This window comes from Pristis pectinata, chromosome 8, assembly GCF_009764475.1.
Source record: "Pristis pectinata isolate sPriPec2 chromosome 8, sPriPec2.1.pri, whole genome shotgun sequence".
Lineage (NCBI taxonomy): Eukaryota > Metazoa > Chordata > Chondrichthyes > Rhinopristiformes > Pristidae > Pristis > Pristis pectinata.
In genome coordinates this window covers 77,123,372-77,142,153 of record NC_067412.1, presented here as the reverse complement: position 1 = coordinate 77,142,153, position 18,782 = coordinate 77,123,372, and the positions used below count along the sequence as shown (strand labels likewise).

Sequence of the window (18,782 nt, the reverse complement as noted above, 5' to 3'; positions counted from 1 at the left end):
CCCACTGTGATAAGACTATTAAATGGTTCCCTTATACTGTGAGATAGACACTTGACCTCACAATCAACCTTGTTATGACCTTGCACCTTATTGTCTACCTGCAATGCACTTCCCTGTAGCTGTGACACTTTATTCTGTATTCTGTTATTGTTTTTACCCTGTACTACCTCAATGCACTGTGTAATGAATTGATCTGTATGAACAGTATGCAAGACAAGTTTTTGACTGTACCTCGGTACAAGTGACAATAAGATACCAGTACAAATTACAACATTAAAGTATAATATTAAAGTTAATCGACAAATGCAGTTTCAAGTACTGAGCCATGCTATAGCTGGTCACAGAAGAGACGTCAGAATGGTTTGTTGCCTCCTGGGTGCCAGGGTCAAGGACGTCTCTGAGAGGCTGCGGCAAATCCTCGAGCTGGAGGGCGAGCAGCCAGAGGTCATTGTACATGTTGGTACAAGCAACATAGGTAGAACAAGGGAGGAGGATCTGCAGAATGAGTATAGGGAGTTAGGTAAGAAGTTAAGAAGCAAGACTTTGAATATAGTGATCTCCAGATTACTGCCGGTGCCACGTGCCAGCGAGGTCAGAAATAGAAAGATAGGCCAGATGAATGCATGGCTGAGGAGCTGGTGCAGGGGGCAGGGATTCAGGTTCTTGGACCATTGGGATCTCTTCTGGGGTAGAGGTGACCTGTACAAGAGCGCCGGGTTGCACTTGAAACAGAGAGGGACCGATGAGGACGGGACTCTGAGCAGGAGCAAGTCATGGAATAAAGCAGTAACAAGCAAGAGCAAGTTCAGTAATCAGAATAGCCAGGGCACAGTGAAGGGAGGGAAAGGAATACTCATTTATTTCAATGCATGATGATAAAGTGCATTTATTTCAATGCATGATGATTAACAGGTAAAGTGGATGAATTCATAGCGTGGATTGGCTCTGGGGACTGGGATGTTATAGCCATAACACAAACATGGCTGAGAGAAGGCCAGGACTGGCAGATCAATATTCCAGGAGACAGATGCTACAGTCGTGACAGACGTACAGGTAGGCGAGGAGGGGGTGTTGCCTTTTTGATAAGGGAGGACGTAACAGCAGTACTAAGAGATGACATTCTTGGGAATCTAAAGCACCATTATGGCCAGCTTCATTTACTGTAAAAGTTGAGGTATTGCAGTGTATTAATTGAATTTTCAGCCAAATGTTTGAAGCTGAAAGTTCAATTAATACACTGCAATACCTCAACTCAGGGTCAACTTCATTAGCAATCATGACTTAGCCACACATATGACTATGATCTCTTGAAAAATAAGAAAACTTACTCCTGAAAGAAGCATCCTGCTTAGTTCTCTGGCATTTATCATAATGGCACCATTCAATTCACCAAAACACACATGGAAACAACAACAAAGTTTGGAACAAAAACAGAAAATGCCAGAAAAACTCAGCAGGTCAGGCTGCACCTGTGGAAGAGAAGGTTAATGTTTCATGGCTGGGACTCTTCATCTGAACTGAGTAAGAGAGAAACAAGGTCCAAATAACAGAAAAGATAGGGAAAGCTGATGGGTGGAACAAAGGGAATTTCTCTGAAAGGGTGAAATAACATGATGATTAGAGGGCAGTTAAGATCAGGTTAAACTTCTTTATCTATGTAATGTGTTGTTAATCTTACTTAAATGCCGTATAGTTTGTTGTATATTCCAGCATTTGCTGTTTATTTGATTTCTAACTCAAAATCAGGATTCATAATGACATGGTCTATCATGCAAGCTTTGTGAATAGTTATCTTGTTTTATTCTCGTGTAATTCTCTGCACACTGGGTAGTGCTTCTCCAAATATTGGAGCATATTCAGTGTCAGAACTATCAATATTCTTGCGGACAGATTTGCTAGAGCTGTTAGGGAGGGTTTAAACTAGTTTGGCAGGGGGATGGGAACCCGAGTGATAGGTCAGAGGTTGGTGCATTTAGTGTACAAGTAGATGCAGTGTGTTGAAAGACTGTGAGGAAGGATAGGCAGTTGAAAGGGCAAAATTGCAGTCAGTTGGATGGGCTGAAGTGTGTCTACTTTAATGCGAGAAGTATCAGGAACAAGGCTGATGAACTTAGAGCGTGGGTAAGTACACGGAACTACGATGTGGTGGCCATTACAAAGACTTGGCTGTCACAAGGGCAGGAATGGCTGCTGGATATTCCGGGGTTTAGACGTTTCAAAATGGACAGCGATGGAGGTAAAAGAGGTGGGGGAGTGGCTTTGCTGATCAGGGACAGTATCACAGCTGTAGAAAGGGAAGATGTCCTGGAGGGATCATCCAGTGAGTCAGCATGGGTGGAAGTCAGAAACAGGAAGGGAGCAATCACTCTATTGGGAGTATACTACAGACCCCCAATAGCAGCAGGGACACTGAGAAGCAGATCGGGAGGCAGATTTTGGAAAGGTGCAAAAATAACAGGGTTGTTGTCATGGGTGATTTCAACTTCCCTAATATTGATTGGCACCTCCTTAGTGCAAAGGGGATAGATGGGGCAGAGTTTGTTAGGTGTGTCCAGGAAGGATTCCTGACACAGTATGTGGACAGGCTGACTATGGCTTCTCTAGAGAGGCCATACTGGACCTGGTACAAGGCAATGAGCCTGATCAGGTTTCATATCTCTTGGTGGGAAAGTATTTTGGAGACAGTGACTATAACTCCTTGACCTTTTCCATTGCCTTGGAGAGGGATAGGAGCAGATGATATGGGAAAGTATTTAATTAGGGGAGGGGGAATTATGATGCTATTAGGCAGGAACTTGGGAGCATAAATTGGGAACAGATGTTTTTGGGGAAGTGCACAATGGAAATGTGGAGGTTGTTTAGGGAGTACTTGCATGGGGTTCTGGATAGGTTTGTCCCATTGAGGCAGAGTAAGGATGGTAGAGTGAAGGAACACAAGATGTAGAATATCATGTCAAGAGGAAGAAAGAAGCTTACCTAAGGTTTAGAAAGCAAGGATCAGACGGAGCTCTGGAGGGTTACAAAGTAGATTAAGAATGAACTTAGGAGAGCTAGAAGGGGACATGAGAAGGCCTAGGCGTGTAGGATTAAGGAAAACCCCAAAGCATTCCATATGTTCGTGAAGAATATGAGGATGACTAGAGTGAGGGTAGGACCGATCAGGGATAAAAGAGGAAACATGTGCCTGGAGACGGAAGAGGTAGGGGAGGTCCTTAATGAATACTTTGTTTCAGTATTCACCAGTGAGAGAGACCTTGATGTTTGTGAGGATGGTGTACAACAGGCTGATAAGCTAGAGCATGTTGACATGAAGAAAGAGGATCTGCTGGAACTTTTGAAAAACATTAGGACAGATACGTCACTGGGGCCAGACAGGATATATCCAAGGTTATTACGGGAAGCAAGGGAAGAGATTGCTGCGCCTTTGGTGATGTTCTTGGTTGGTGACCTGTGATGTTCTGCAGGGATCTGTTCTGGGAACGCTGCTCTTTATGATTTTTAGAAATGACTTGGATGAGGATGTGTAAGGGTGGGTTAGTAAGTTTGCTGATGACACAAAGGTTGGTAGTGTTGTGGATAGTGTGGAAGGTTGCTGTAGGTTACAACAGGACATTGATAGGATGCAGAGCTGGTCTGAGAAGTGGCAGATGGAGTTCAACCTGGAAAAGTGTAAAGTGATCCACTTCGGGAGATCGAATTTGAAGGCAGAATACAAGGTTAATAGCAGGATTCTTAGCAGTGTAGAGGAACTGAGGGATCTTGGGGTCCACGTCCATAGATCCCTCAAGGTTGCCGTGCAGGTCGATAAGGTTGTTAAGAAGGCTTATGGTGTGTTGGCCTTCATTAGTCGGGGTATTGAGTTCAAGAGCTGCAAGGTAATGTTGCAGCTCTATCAAACTCTGGTTAGACCACACTTGGAGTATGGTGTTCAGTTCTGGTTACCTCATTATAGGAAGGATGTGGAAGCTTTAGAGAGGGTGCAGAGGAGATTTACCAGGATGCTGCCTGGATTGGAGACCATGGAGGATAGGTTGAGTGAGCTAGGGCTTTTCTCTTTGGCGAGAAGGAGGATGAATTGAGACTTGATAGAGGTGTACAAGATGATAAGAGGCATAGATCAAGTGGACAGAGACTTTTTCCCAGGGCAAAAATGGCTAATACGAGGGGGCATAATTTTAAGGTGATTGGAGGAAGATGTCAGGAGTAAGTTTTTTTACATAGAGAGTAGTGGGTGCTTGGAACGCAGTGCCGGCAGAGGTTGTGGGGGCAAATACATTAGGGACATTTAAGAGACTCTTAGATAGGCATATGAATGATAGAAAAATGGAGGGCTCTGTAGGAGGGAAGGATTAGGTAGATCTTAGAGCAGGATAAAATGTTGGCACAACATCGTGAGCCGAAGGGCCTTTATTGTGCTGTAATGTTCTATGTTCTATTCCAAAATCCAAAAGACTATTGGTCACACCCAAATCACCAAGTGGGTTCCTACACACAATTTCTTTACCTGAGTTCTTTACTAGGGTTTTTGCATCTTCACAACAGTGAATATTAACTTCAACTATTAGTGCCAACACATTTATGCTAAGGAAATCCACAGTGCTGAAATTAATGCAGTCATTAAAAATGAACAGATTTTGACTCCTGGGAGATCAAATCCCACCCTCAAAAGTCCTGGACCACATTACCAGTGTAATAACCACAAAACAACAACAGAGGACAAAAAATAATAATACAATCATCACAGTCATGAATGAATATGCTCCATGCATCTTGAAATGGCCCCTCAAATGTCTATATAAATCTAGAGGGCATCCAACAACACAGTGAAAATAAGATCTCCAAAAGCTTTGTGCTGCATGCTATGTAACTTTCCCAAAGGTGTGTAGCTATATATCAGATGGAAAAGAAAGCTTCCTATTTGAGCCAAGAGCTGAGCAAGATGTAGGCACCCAGACAGATAAAGCTCATGTTGAAGCACTTTCTTAAGCCCTTGGACCTATACAGCAAGATTCTTATAGATCCACACCTAAAAACCATAAATGTTTCATGCCAGCAAACAGCATTTGATGACTCAATTAAGGTACCAATATTTGCTGACAGAAATCAGCACAGACCTTGTTTATTTAGCTACCCCATTCCTGCCCCAGTGCAGACAAATAAGGTTCCTTCTACAATCCCATTTCCGCAGGAAGAAATCACAGGCATATAGTGGGAACTTCCCCTATAGTGGGAACTTTAATAAAAATAGTCATTCTCAGCCGTATCATGCAACAACTAGAATATGCTATTAGCAGCAGGGGTGACAATGAGGTTGTGGGAACCCATGTGGACCATTAACCACTGCACTCCGGTTGGAGTCGGACTAAGAGGTGGATAAAGAGGAACAAAATGGAATTTTATGGGATTAGTGTAGTATCGTACAATGTGCAGCATAGTGGGCTGAAGGGCCTGTTTCTGTGCTGTACAACTCCCTGACTGTGACACAAAGGGGGAGAAAGGGGGAAATTGATGATGATGAAGGAGAAACAGAAGTAAAGGAAAGCAAATATATATGAAGAAAGGAAATGGATGAAAAGAAAAGAGAAGGAAAGAGAGAAATGCTGCGAGTAAGGTAAGGAAATCGTATTGAAGAAAGCTTTTGTTTATCTCGTGTCAAGGCCTGTCCAGCTCCAAAACAAATCAAAGCATGATCAATTTGCTGTTGTAATTAGTAATATTAATGAAATCATAAAAAAGCAGTGCATGGATATGTACTGAAACATTGCTGTAGTCCATCTGTCACTGTTTTTGTGAAAATGGTTTTACACTGCTACCCTGCAGTGCCCTTCATCATCTCTGTACTGCCACAGTGCCAGCACCCAAACTTTATTTATTTGATATCATTTCGACTTTACAGTTGGATTTAAGATCACTGGACTAAGCAAGGAGAGATGCCATACATAATTGAACTCAAACAAAAACCTTTCATTCTCTGGCTCTGCTGTTGTATTATGGGGGCTTGGGAGTAGAAAGTAGACAGAAGTAGGGTGGTGGGAGTAGGATCGTACTTGGAGACAAAGGGTCAGGGGCATCTGTGAAAAGAGACATCAGAGATGGGACAACAATGGGAATAAGGAGATAGGGCATCAGGAGTAAGACATTGGGGTGGCCGACTCAGACATGATTAGGTGCCAGTGGTGGTCAGGTGGGGTGGAAGGGCATTGGACGTGATCAAGCCAAAGTGTATCAAGGCATGTGTGGATGCATGATTGGGTGCTCAAAGAACATCTGCAATGGGACAACACCAAGAGAAACAATTAAAAGACCTACTTGTGACAACAGATGGTTCAGACTCTGATAGAGCCCAGGTAAATTAGGTCCCCTTAATGCTGAAGGAGGCCTCAACTCTTCAATTAAGGTCTGCATTGGTATGAGTGATCGTTGCCACCCATGGGTCATGAAAGTGGAAATGAATTTTGGGCAAGTGATATCAAAATATATTTTTTAAGTAGTTTGACATCACCATGAATGCCCCTGTGCATATCACATAATTCACACATGGGATCGCACACTATGGAAGCAGCATAACATCGAAAGGCATCAGGGTCAGCATGGGTGTGTTGGGCTGGAGGGCCTCTTTTCTGTGCTGTATGACTCCATGACTCTCTTTGAAGTGTGCTACTGATCATGTTTAGTGATTGGGTTTTACATAAGGTTCAACCATGTAACCTGCGGCAAGGTTGCAATATGAGGAACAATTTCTAGGCTGGCCGTCTTTTTCATTTCACTTTAATGAGCAAGGACTGTGGATTTTGGCTGCTTAGTGAATGAATTTGTTTTTTTTTTACACCAAATGCTTTGAATTATGACTTGTGGCCACATTTTGAAATTCCTGGCATTTTAAAATTTCAGTTGACTTTAACAAACAGATGAATGGCTGAAAACTTCTGGCTTTTAAAACCCCCTTGGCAGAGTAATGGATAAATCTACCGTGTTGTCGATCTGAACATTGCTAATCCAGAACACCCTGTTTCGGTCCTTGGTCTGTCGTGAATTAGTTGATATGGGCTGAGCAACAGTCATGGTGCTATGGAAGACTTGCAAGGCGAGAGATCAGGTGAAGTCTGCTTCCTGGTTGCCATGCTGTGCTCCTGTTTGAGTGGATCACTTAGTTTTCCTAGCAGGCAAAAATCTTTCAGATGTAGTATGGTATGCATAATTTATTTTAATTTATGTTTTTCTTGCAAATGCTGCTTATATAATGCTATGTGCTTGTGTGCCAAAGTACAAAAGTAACTTGACCAGTTGAAAAATTTCACATGGAGTTTTTAGTTTCAACTAAGCCATTAGAAACTGAAAGTATTAAGATGCTAAGAAAACATAGAACAGTACAGCACAGGAACAGGCCCTTTGGCCCATGATGTCTGTGCTGACCATTATGACAACCTAAATCAATCCCACCTGTTTGCACATAGTCCATATCCCTCCATTCCCAAGTAAGTTTTTCATTGCACCTGTGCAGACATGTACTTGTGCATATGACAATAAACTCAACTTTGACTTTATCAGGTTGACAAACTGAAGACTTTTTATGGCTTTTGTTTAACCAAACTGCTGGAAATTTAAGTGGATGTCAAGTTGAATATCCTCCTGTAATGCAAAATCATTCCACCTTTTCAGGAGAGGTTGGACGGACTTGGATTGTTTTCTCTGGAGCATCAGAAGCTGAGGGCTGACCTGATAGAAGTATATAAAATTGTGAGAGGCATAGATAGGGTAAATAGTCAGTGTCTGTTTCCCAGGGTAGAAATGTCAAACAGAGGACATAACTTAAAGATGAGAGGGGGAATATTTAATGGAGATTTATGAGGTAAGATTTTTATTCCCACACAGACGAATGGTAGGTGCCTGGAACCTGTTGCCAGGGGAAGTGGTGGAAGCAGATACGACAGCAAAGTTTAAGATGCATTTAGACAGGCACATGAACAGGCAGGGAATGGAGGTATATGGACTATGTGCAAACAGATGGGATTGATTTAGGTTATCATAATGGTCAGCACAGACTTCATGGGCCAAAGGGCCTGTTCCTGTGCTGTACTGTACTGTACTGTTCTATGTTTTCTTAGCATCTTAATACTTTCAGTTTCTAATGGCTTAGTTGAAACTAAAAACTCCATGTGAAATTTTTCAACTGGTCAAGTTACTTTTGTACTTTGGCAAGCTTAAACTAAAAATAACAAAGGGCTTATCCACCTCCACTCTTTCCTTGTGTTTGGACTTCCAGCTCCAACTCATTTGGTGCTCATATCTTTTGCTTTATTTGATACATTATATTGCCAAAACTAGGTCATTGCATAACCCAGATTCCAGTGTTTAAAGTATGTCAGAATAAAGTTCACTGCAGAGGAAAAAGTAACCTGCCTTCTCTTGCATTTCTTCCTTGACAAAATCAGCTTAATGGAAAAGAATGGAGGGATATGGACCAAGTGCAGGCAGATGTTGAGTTTAAATTAGCATCATGGTCAGTGCACACACTGTGGACCAAAGAGCTTGTTCTTTGCTGTATTCTTCCACGTAATAGACACAGGTTTAGAAATTGAATAGAATAGCGTATGTTTTTGTGTGCTACCTAATCCAGTTTCAGTGCCAAACAAAATACCTTTTTCATTCTGGCTCTTCATGACGCAAGTGGGGCACAGCGGCACAGCTAATAGTGCTGTGAGGCAGCTCCAGCAACCTGGGTTCAGTCCTGGCCTCTGTGCTGTCAGTGTCAAGTTTGCATGTTCTCCTTCTGACTGTGTGGGTTTCCTCCTACATTCCAAATGATGTTTGGGATGGTAGCATCATGGCCACTTGAAATTGTCCCAGTAATGTTGATGAGTGGTAGAATTTGGAGGGAGTTGATGGAAATGTGGGGATAATGTTCCTGGAAGAGTAGGTGGGGGGATGAGATTGCTCCATGAGCAGGCATAGATTCAATGTGCTAAATTGTCCTTCTATGGAGTCAGAGAGTTGTCCAGCCGACCATCATTCCTATCTATACTAATCCCTCTTGCCTGCATTCATTCCATATCCTTAGGTGCCTTGCTCATTCAAGTACCTGTCCAGATGCCTGTTATTACTGTTCCTGCCTCCACAAGCTCTTCTGGCCACTCATTCCAGATACCAACTACTCTTTATGTGAAAAAATTACCCCACAGATCCCCTTTAAACATCTTCCCTCTCACCCTAAACACAAGCCCTCTAGTTTTAGACACCACCTACCATGGGAAACAGACTCTGGCAATTTGTCCTATCTACGCATCTCATATATACCTCTATCATGTTACTTCTCAGTGTCCTTAGCTCCAGGGAAAACAGACCCAGGCTATCCAATCTCTCCTTATAATTCAAGCCCTCCAATCCAGAAGATATCCTTGTGAATTTTTTCTGCACCCCCTCTAGCTTAATCACATCTTTCCTGTAGTGTAGAACTGCACACAGTACTAACCAACATTTTGTACAATTGTAACATTGCCCCAACTCTTGTACTCAATGACTCAGCTGATGAAGGCAAGCATGTCATATGTCTTCTTCACTACCCTGTGTTGCTACTTACAGGGAACTATGTACTTGTACTCCAAGCTCTCTCAGTTCAACATCATACCCCAAGGCCCTGCCATTCACTGTGTATTTCCTGCCCAGATTTAACTTCCCAACATGCATGTCACCTACTCTTCATCCAAATCATCAATATATAAATGACAAACAACAGAGATCTGTAGCACACAGGCCTCCAATCTAAAAAAACAATCTTCCACTACCACCCTCTGCCTCCTACCACCAAACCAATTTTGTATTTAATTGGCTAGGTCATTCTGGATTCCCTGCTTTCTAACCTCACATCCCAGCCCACCATGTGCGACCTTGTCCATGTAAACAACCTCACCACCCTGTCCTCATCAATCCTTTTGGTCACCCCTTCAAAAAAACTTAAATTCATGAAGCGTGATTTCCCACGCACAAAGCCATGCTGACCATCCGTAATCAGTCCTTACCTTTCCAAATACAAATAAACCCTGTCTCTCTGAATCCCTTCCGATAACTTTCCCATCAATGATGCAAAGTTCACCCACCTGTAGTTCCCTGGATTATCCCTACTGCTCTTCTAAATAAATGTTATAAGAATAAGAAAATATGGAAATATGGATATAACCCAATCAGATAACCCCTGCTCATGAATCTGACTACCTGACCCTACCCACCTCCCTGGACTACTGATACTCACCCCAACAACAGCCCCACCACTGATCCCATGCCTTGATCAGAGTGCAACCCAACTGATTCTACAACCTAGCTACAAAGACCAAGATAAACTTCTCTCTTCTTGATTCCCATTTTAAGAGAAATTGTTTAATATAAAAGTTACTTCCGAGACTCAAATTTTATACCATATGATACTTTACAACATTTCCAACTACTGTAACATTGACTTGAAAACAACTGAGAATAACCATGACCTATCAAAGCTGTCCAATGTTCAGTCTTTGGAGTGATATATTGTCCATTATGTTAGTTGTAAACTGCTACAATCAATAAACACTCAAGCTGATGTGGAATTGAAGTTGCTGCTTTTATTTCAAACTCTCTGAATGTGATGTTCAGATATATTAGCTAATATAAGAGTATAATTATTGTAATATGTTTATTCCCTACTGGGGCCTCTCTAATGTTCAGAAATCAATATGCAAATGGAGTACCTATCACACACTTCCTGCAGAGATTGGAATGTCTGCAAAAATGGGTTGTGGAACCTGGTGCCAAACTTCTGTCAAACTTGCCCAGATTGTGATGCATTTACTTCACTATTCTGTCTACATTTCTCCTCTATCTTTCACCTCATTCTGCTCTTCCATTTTTCAAAATCCTGTCACTATGCAAACACTTTTGTCCACAGCTCACTCTAATATATCATCTTCTTTTCATTTCCTCTTTCAGTTCAATCTCCACTTTGCTGTCCTCAGATTCTTGCCCCAGATTTATTACTTTTTTCATTCCACAATTTATTTTGCTCTCCTTTATTTCTCACTCTTTCTCACTTGTTTTCACCTCTCTCTTTTTCCCCTCTGTCCCTTCTTTTGCATTTTGGCAGACCAGGGCAGTAGGCATTAATCTCAATAGAAGCATTTAGGCTGGACAGATAAGCAAGTGGCTGCAAGGAAAGTGGGAGAAGCTTAGCTTACCCCAAATCAATTTTTGTTACAGGAGCAAAATGTGCCACTTATCTTTGTGAATAGCAAAGACCCCATCCACCCGGGTCATTCTCTCTTCTCTCCTCTCCCATCAGACAGAAGATACAGGAGCCTGAGAGCACATACCACCAGGCTCAAGGACAGCTTCTATCCCATGGTGATAAAACTATTGAATGGTTCCCTTAAACGATGAGATGGACTCTTGACCTCACAATCTATCTTGTTTGATCTTGCACCTTATTGTCTACCTGCAATGCACTTTCCTGTAACTGTGACACTTCACTCTGTATTCTATTATTGTTTTTACCCTGTACTACCTCAATGCACTCTGTACTACCTCAATGCACTATTGTAATGAATGGACCTGTACGAACCGTATGCAAGTTTTTCACTGTACCTTGGTACAGGTGACAATAACAAAACAATACCAATACCAATAAGCCGGACAAATAGCAATGAGACAGGTAACCAGTTAATCAATTATCTATCTTTGATTCTATTGGTTGTGGAGTAGAACACAGGAAAAGGCCATTCTTATTTCTGAATTGTAACATTGAATCTTCAACATTTAGCTCACCTGGCAGATGGTTTATTCTTGGTTTAACCTCAAATCTGAAAATTGCTATTTCAGATAATGTAGGGTTCCCTCAGAAGTGGACAAGAATGCCAGCTGGAGCAACTGCTAAATTGCTGAAGCAGTGTTTGAACTCGCAATCTCTGACTAAGAGAAAAAGTACCACTGAGTGGGCTAAGCTGGCAATTTCTTTTTATCCCATTATAAACATATACCATAGATACCACCCTCCCAAAGGCTGTTCGCCACTCTTCCAATGTACTCCGTGACACTCAAGAGTTGGTGAGTGTGCTGTATGTTAATCTGCTGCATCAGTGGGGCTTTGAGAATGCCACTGCTGATTCATCATTGCTCAGTGAAGTTTGCTCCATAAATCAACATTTCCAGCTACAATTAATTAATATTTTTCTTATTTGTGTATTTGTACACACAACAATGACCCTGAAAGTAATAGCCTGGACTCAGATTTTATGCCTGTATTTCCAAACTTAGTTATGAGATAAAATGACACGAAAGCAGAAATGAGCATTCAAATGCATGACATTCTTTCCAGTAATCTGTCTGGCTTTGTAGACTGATACTTACTGCTCCCTCCAAAAAGCTATAGAATCCAGACCTCAAACCACTGGAATTTCAAAATCCTGTCATTAATTAGGCTTGTAGAAAATATGATGAATTCCTTTGTAACTTACAGACAAGATTATTAGACTGTCTCCACAAGGGTATCCATATTTGCAATTGCTCCACTCTTACTTAATAGTTGCTAGCACAATGGGAATGTTCTGGAAATTCCAACAATTAAAGATTAATCTCTGCCAGGCAGTTGGGAACAACTAAAGAGTTACAAAAATCAATGTGTTATTTTTATTATCTTTGAATACTTTGGTTTATTAATGAAAATAAGAGGTAGGAAAAAAGTGGCTATCGATCAGGTAATGAAGACACTATCAGAGAGATCACTTTGCAATTTTGGGGGAAAACCAGTGGATTATTGGTTGTGAGAGGTCATGCTAGCAATTGGCAATTCTCTCCTCCTTGGTGTCTCCTTCGCTCTTACACTTCATCACTCATCTTCTTCCCTTCTTTTCCATTTGTTTGTTTTCTGGACTCATTGTTTCCAACATCTTACTGCACTAAAACTTATCTCTTCAACTCTGCAATTGGCCGTGTTTGCTAACTTGTGCCTAAATCATATTGCAGGAGTTATTAATCTCTTCATTCCCTCATGACAATCCATGCTATGCCTCAGAAGCTTTACAGCCAAGAGATAAATGAAGATGTTTGTCTTTAGTGGCCAGTGCTAACTATAAGCAAGAGTATCAGATACTTGATATACCGAAATCCTGCACACTTACTTCCATTAAAGTCAACGGATTTTGCTCCAAGTGCCTTTACCTATTCTTAAAAAATAAGAATATAGAAGTATAAATATAAAAATACAAGAGCTCTTATAATTGTCCAAAAATTTATTTCCTGTTTTATGTCATCACAGTTGAATGCCTGTCAGCCCAGTGTTTGAGGGATCCATTGAGAAAAAGCCTATGTTTCTTTTTCTTGGCTTGGATTCTGCCATTTGTGTCCTATCATCTTCTCTCATGTAAAGTCAAGTATACTTCACCTCAAAGATAGGCGATTTTCTGAATGAACCATTCTCGAGGGAATTCCCAACAAAGAGAATCCACCATCAACATTGCTTACTTACATTTCAAGTGATGGATGAAGGCACTTCTCTCCACAAAACACATCAGGAACTCCCAGAATAGTGGAGTCGCAATAACATTTGATGTCTCACTGTTGGCCAGGATACATCAAGAGTGTGTTGGTTCTCTCTGGAAATGAAGGGTACAAACTGCCAATTTATTCATACATAATCTACTGTAGGAACTCAACAGCCTACAGCGGTCTAATTTCATCTCTTGGATTTCATTTAAATTCACTCCATTTGTGACACATTTTAAAAGATTACTAGTTACATATGTTGTGCTTTGCACTAACTTGTCATTCTGCATGTAGCTTCACTGCTCTAAGAATTACTGACAGTTAAGGATTAATAAGAGTCCACTTTGTCTAGTATCTTGCTCTCCCAAAAACTGAAATATTAGCATTTCGACGTCATCATGAAATGCTCCTGTTATTAACAAATGCAATAATTTAAATAAATTGTTCATCTTCTCTGTAAAATTGTTGGAAAGTGAGTTGTATGTGAACAGTTAATGTTAGAATGTGATATTGTAAACTCTATTTGGCTTAAAATAACATTTGCAATAGTTTGACCTCGTTTTAATGGCTAAGCAAATGGAAAAAGAAAAAAGGGAGGAGACTTAAAAGGCAGAAGAGCAATAATGAAATCTAAACAATATAAGAAAAATATTCTGCAAATGTTCAAAATCAAAATAATAGCAGAAAATATTCAACATTCAGTATAGTCAATCAACATTTTAAGAAAAGATAGGTTAAAGTTTTGGGTACAATCCTTCAACAAAACCATAAACTGAAAGTTGAACAACTGCCTTGGTAGGATAAAAACTGGAGAGAACAGATTAATTCATACTGCAGAGAGGGAGAGAACAAGTTGATGGGTTAAGTGCCTTGCAAGTTGCTTAAAATAAAAATCTATTTAGTGATATAAAAAGGTCACCTGGTTGGGCAATTCAAAAATGTTAAAAGAACACACAAATAACAAATATGCAAAGTTGCACTGTGAGACCCACACTAGATAAAAGGCAAGATGTTCAAAGAATGATTGAATAATGTAGGAGATCATTCATCTTACCACACGTGCTGACTCGATAGCAGATTATCCCATTAGTCCCATTCATTATTTTTCCCCATTGTCCTGTTCAATTTCCTCTTCAAGTACTTATCCAATTCTCTCTCGAATGTTACTATTGATACTGCTTTCACCACTCTATTTGCAATCTTCCATTCCTCTGACGTCTCCTCCCTACATCCAACCACTGGAATTAACATTTTTATTTGCTTCAGACGTTGAACATCTCCAACAGATTTCCTCTTTGCCCTGGGGAGGACCACAGCTTTTCCAGTCTCTCCACATAATCAAAGCTTCTCAACTTGATGCCAAAATCTTTTCGATGTGTGGTACCCAGAATTAAACATGATACTCCAGCTGACACACCTACTACTAAAGTCAAGGATGCCTCTGGCTTTTCTTTTTAAATCTTGCCTTGTCACTTGCCATAGCTTTCCCATCTTGTCTTGCTGCTTTCATCTGTTTCGTACCCACACCCCAGAGAGCTCTATTCCTACACCACTTTAAATGGGACCCATCCTCGTTCTTATTACCAAAATGCGTCAATTCCAGTTTTTCCCCACTAAATTTTACCTGTTATATGTCGGTCCATTTCACCAATCTGCCTAAATCCCCTCAAAGTCTGTTGCTATCCTTCTAATTGTTTACCATATCTATGAGTTTTACACCATCATCTGATTTTGATATTATACTCAAGTTCAGGTGATTATTTTATATCAGACAGTTGTCCTCATATGGACCTCAAGGGGAATCCCAGTCTGAAAAACAACATTCATTACTAGTCTCTACTATCTATCCTTTAGTCAGTTTGGTGATCATCCTGTCACTCTCTCTTTATCCCATGGGCTCTAATGATATAGTTGGCTTTTAATTAAAAAAAACTTTGCTCACCTCTGTATTTTTGCTAAATGGCAATTGATTTTCTTTCAGTTTATTAACTCTAAATTTACCTGCTTGATATATTAATTATGTTTCCCTAGAATGTTGTACACAAGTATTTAGAACATAGAACGTTACAGCACAGTACAGGCCCTTCGGCCCACAATGTTGTGCCGACATTTTACCCTGCTCTAAGATCTATCTAACTCTTCCCTCTCACATAGCCCCCTATTTTTCCATCATTCATGTGTCTATCTAAGAGTCTCTTAAATGTCCCTATTTACAACATACTTTCTACTTATGTTAGGCTGCTTGGCTTAAGAGTTGCTGGATTTACCTCATTCCTCTTTTAAAAGAAAGTTTAATATTTGCAGTCCTCTCTACTGTCCTCCCAACACATAACATCTAAAGAGGATTCAAATATTGTGACAAGAGTTTCTGCTATTTCTGCTTATTGTAACTTTGGGTGCGTCCCATTTGGACCAAGTAACTTTTCCACTTTCCAGTAGTTTCATGTGACTACTTGCAATCACACAGGATATCATCTTTCATATTGAAGAGGTCTGTTTCTGTAATTTGGCAGGGTAGATTCCTGATTGGAAATATAAATATGGAGTTGAGGAAAAATTAGCCATCAATTTGGGAAGCAGAAACAAATTCAATAAGCCTCAATAGGACTGAAAAGCAGGAGAAAGGCAGTAGTAGATTGCAAAGACACTGGAATAGGTGTGTAGAGAAAGGGAAGATTAATGGAGTGGAAGGGATGGTATCTGAAGAGGCAACTTTTATCAATCAAACAGAATTGTTGATAGGGGAGATGGTGGAGTTCATAGACAAAGTGAACTTGGAATGAGCTTCAGGGGAAATAAGAGAAAGTAGCAAAAGATGCAAGTTCAGGGAAAAGCAGAGGGTTAGGGCATTGGTCTTGAGGACCTGAGAACTGAGGGAAGAGCAGTTCTAGTGGTTCTAATAGCCAAAATCCTATGAAGTTTGGCTGGGTCAGTGAAGGAGTTCCATAGTGGGTGGAACCTCATGGCCCCACCTGGACCTTTATTTTCGATTCTTCCAGTTGAAGACTGCCAAGTATTTTCAACACATGTCAATAATCTATATTGTTTAGTATCTCTGCAGCTTCAATATATTGTGATGCAATTTCATACTTGTTCCAAATTCTCTTGCAGCTTTTCCATTAAGCAATACAGAATCTGTATGTGTTTGGAATATTTAGCTGAAAAATGCACAGCTGTAGGAAGCTAGCTCTTTTGGCTTCCGGTGATATCTTCCCAACACCCTTCCACCTCACCACACCCCCCCCACCCCATTGTGGACCTCTTTCAAAACATTCTGGTAAACTCGGTGTGCATTATTTCCAATTTAGTACACCATGTACTATGTTTAATTGATCACAGAGAAAAGATGTATAAGCTAGCTATTTTAACTCACTACAGATGGAGCTGTCAATTAAATAAAACATGAAGTGGGAATACATATCTTAAAAAGCATGTAGATTAATGTGAGTAGAATTAAAATGATGAAAGAATGGAGCAGGATGGATAGAAGCAGAAACAAGGTTAAATAATAACAATAATTTAAAAAGGAGGGTTTCATACATTATAGAGCTGGGGATTTCTTTTTCTCACTGTAAGAATATAAGAAATAGGAGCAAGAGTAGGTCATACAACACCATGAGCTTTCTCCACCATTCAATAAGATTATGTCTGCTTTTTCTCCTCAACTCTACTTTCCTGGCTGATTCCTGTAATTTTTGATTTAAAAATTACAAAAATTAAAAATTATTTGCTAGAAAAGAATCTATCTCACCCTTGTATATCATTTATGATTCAGCATCCACAAGTCTCAATTCAGAAAAGATGGAATTATTTAAGATTTAATTGGAAAAGCAGACATTGGTAAAGGGAATGCAAACACTGGAATCAGGTAGAAAAAATTATTTGTTGCTATGGAGGTTAAAAAATGCAGTCAAAATAAAACTACTTCCAATAACGCAGCACATTCTTAATATGGCACTCAATTTTGCGCTCAAGTCTCTAGAATGGGATTAGCACCTACAATTTTCTGCTTCAGAGGCAGGAGTGCTACTAATCTAAGTCACAGCCAACATCTGCTCAGACCAGTTGTGTTCAATATTGATTTACTTAGTACGTTAATGAATGCAAGAAGGATCAGCCACACCTTTCAATAATGTTCTCTACCAAGCATGCCAACCACATATAATGAGTTCTCCCCACAAGCACTGGAATTGCTTAGCAAAAACGAAGAGATAGCAGAGTGCTGTGCTCAGCTCTGTTCTTTCAATCAGACCTTGGCATGTTATTATTTCACAAAAATCTTTCACGTGGAACATAATATAGTTGCTATGTGTTTCTATTTTAAAGGAGGTATAAAATTATAAGGAACAAGTTTAACCCTCTTTGCCAACCCCTCTCTCATCTGGCAGACATGTAGCAGGTAAAGATAAGATGGGTCTTCCCTTTCTACTCTCTGATCCAATTGTTCTACCACTTAATGAAATTTCTAATCTACTACTAGCCATTGTTCTGGTATTTTCAAACTGTTTACATAGGTAGAAACAAAGGTGGAGCAAATAGATGGATGCTCTTTTAATGCACAACATCCAGGCTGCAATGTACATCCTTCAACTTGCTTGGATGAGTGCAGTTTCAACAACTCTAAAGACATTTGACATCACAAAAGACATAGCAGCCCACTTGGTAGGCACCACATCCACAACCTTTCACTCACTCCACCACTGATACACAGTCGCAGCAGTTTGTACCATCTACAGGATGCACTGCAGCAATTCACCAAGGTTCCTTAGACAGCACCTTCCAAACTCACCACCTCTACCAGCTAGAAGGACAAGGGCAGCAAAAGCATGGGAACACCACCATCTGGAAGTTGCCCTCCGAGCCACACACCATCCTGACTCAGAATCCTGGAACTCTCTTCTTAACAGCATTGTGGATATACATAAACCTCAAGGACTGCAGCAGTTCAAGAAGGCAGCTCAAGGGCAACTAGGAATGGGCAATTAAATGCTGGCTCAGACTGCGAAGCCCACATCTTAAATGAATATTTTAAAAAATGCATAAACCACAACCAGTTATCAAAAGCAGATCTTTCTGGATACTAAAATACATCTCAGTTTTCCTAAAAGTTAATGGCCTCCAAAAAAGGCCAGAGCAAGGCATCCCAAAGACCACCAGTTACCTGGACGTTATCCTGCAGTTTCACCCTGTAAGCTGCTGGAAGACGAAGCTGACAAAAACATGGTGTGGGAAACAAGATCCCAACTGAGTACCTGTCAAACTAATGGAATGGGATAAAG

At 40.5% G+C, this 18,782-nt stretch overlaps 1 long non-coding RNA gene across 1 annotated transcript in view; it reads right to left on the bottom strand.

Moving 5' to 3' along the window:
- The window catches only part of LOC127573266 (uncharacterized), a 30,562-nt gene extending 15,892 nt beyond the window's left edge, over positions 1–14,670 (bottom strand). The window contains exons 1-2 of the long non-coding RNA XR_007956764.1: positions 14,558–14,670; positions 13,487–13,613 (exon numbers count right to left, since the gene is read on the bottom strand). This is a non-coding gene — a long non-coding RNA (uncharacterized LOC127573266). The remainder of the gene's footprint in view (positions 1–13,486; positions 13,614–14,557) is intronic.
- Between the last annotated feature and the right edge of the window lie 4,112 nt (positions 14,671–18,782).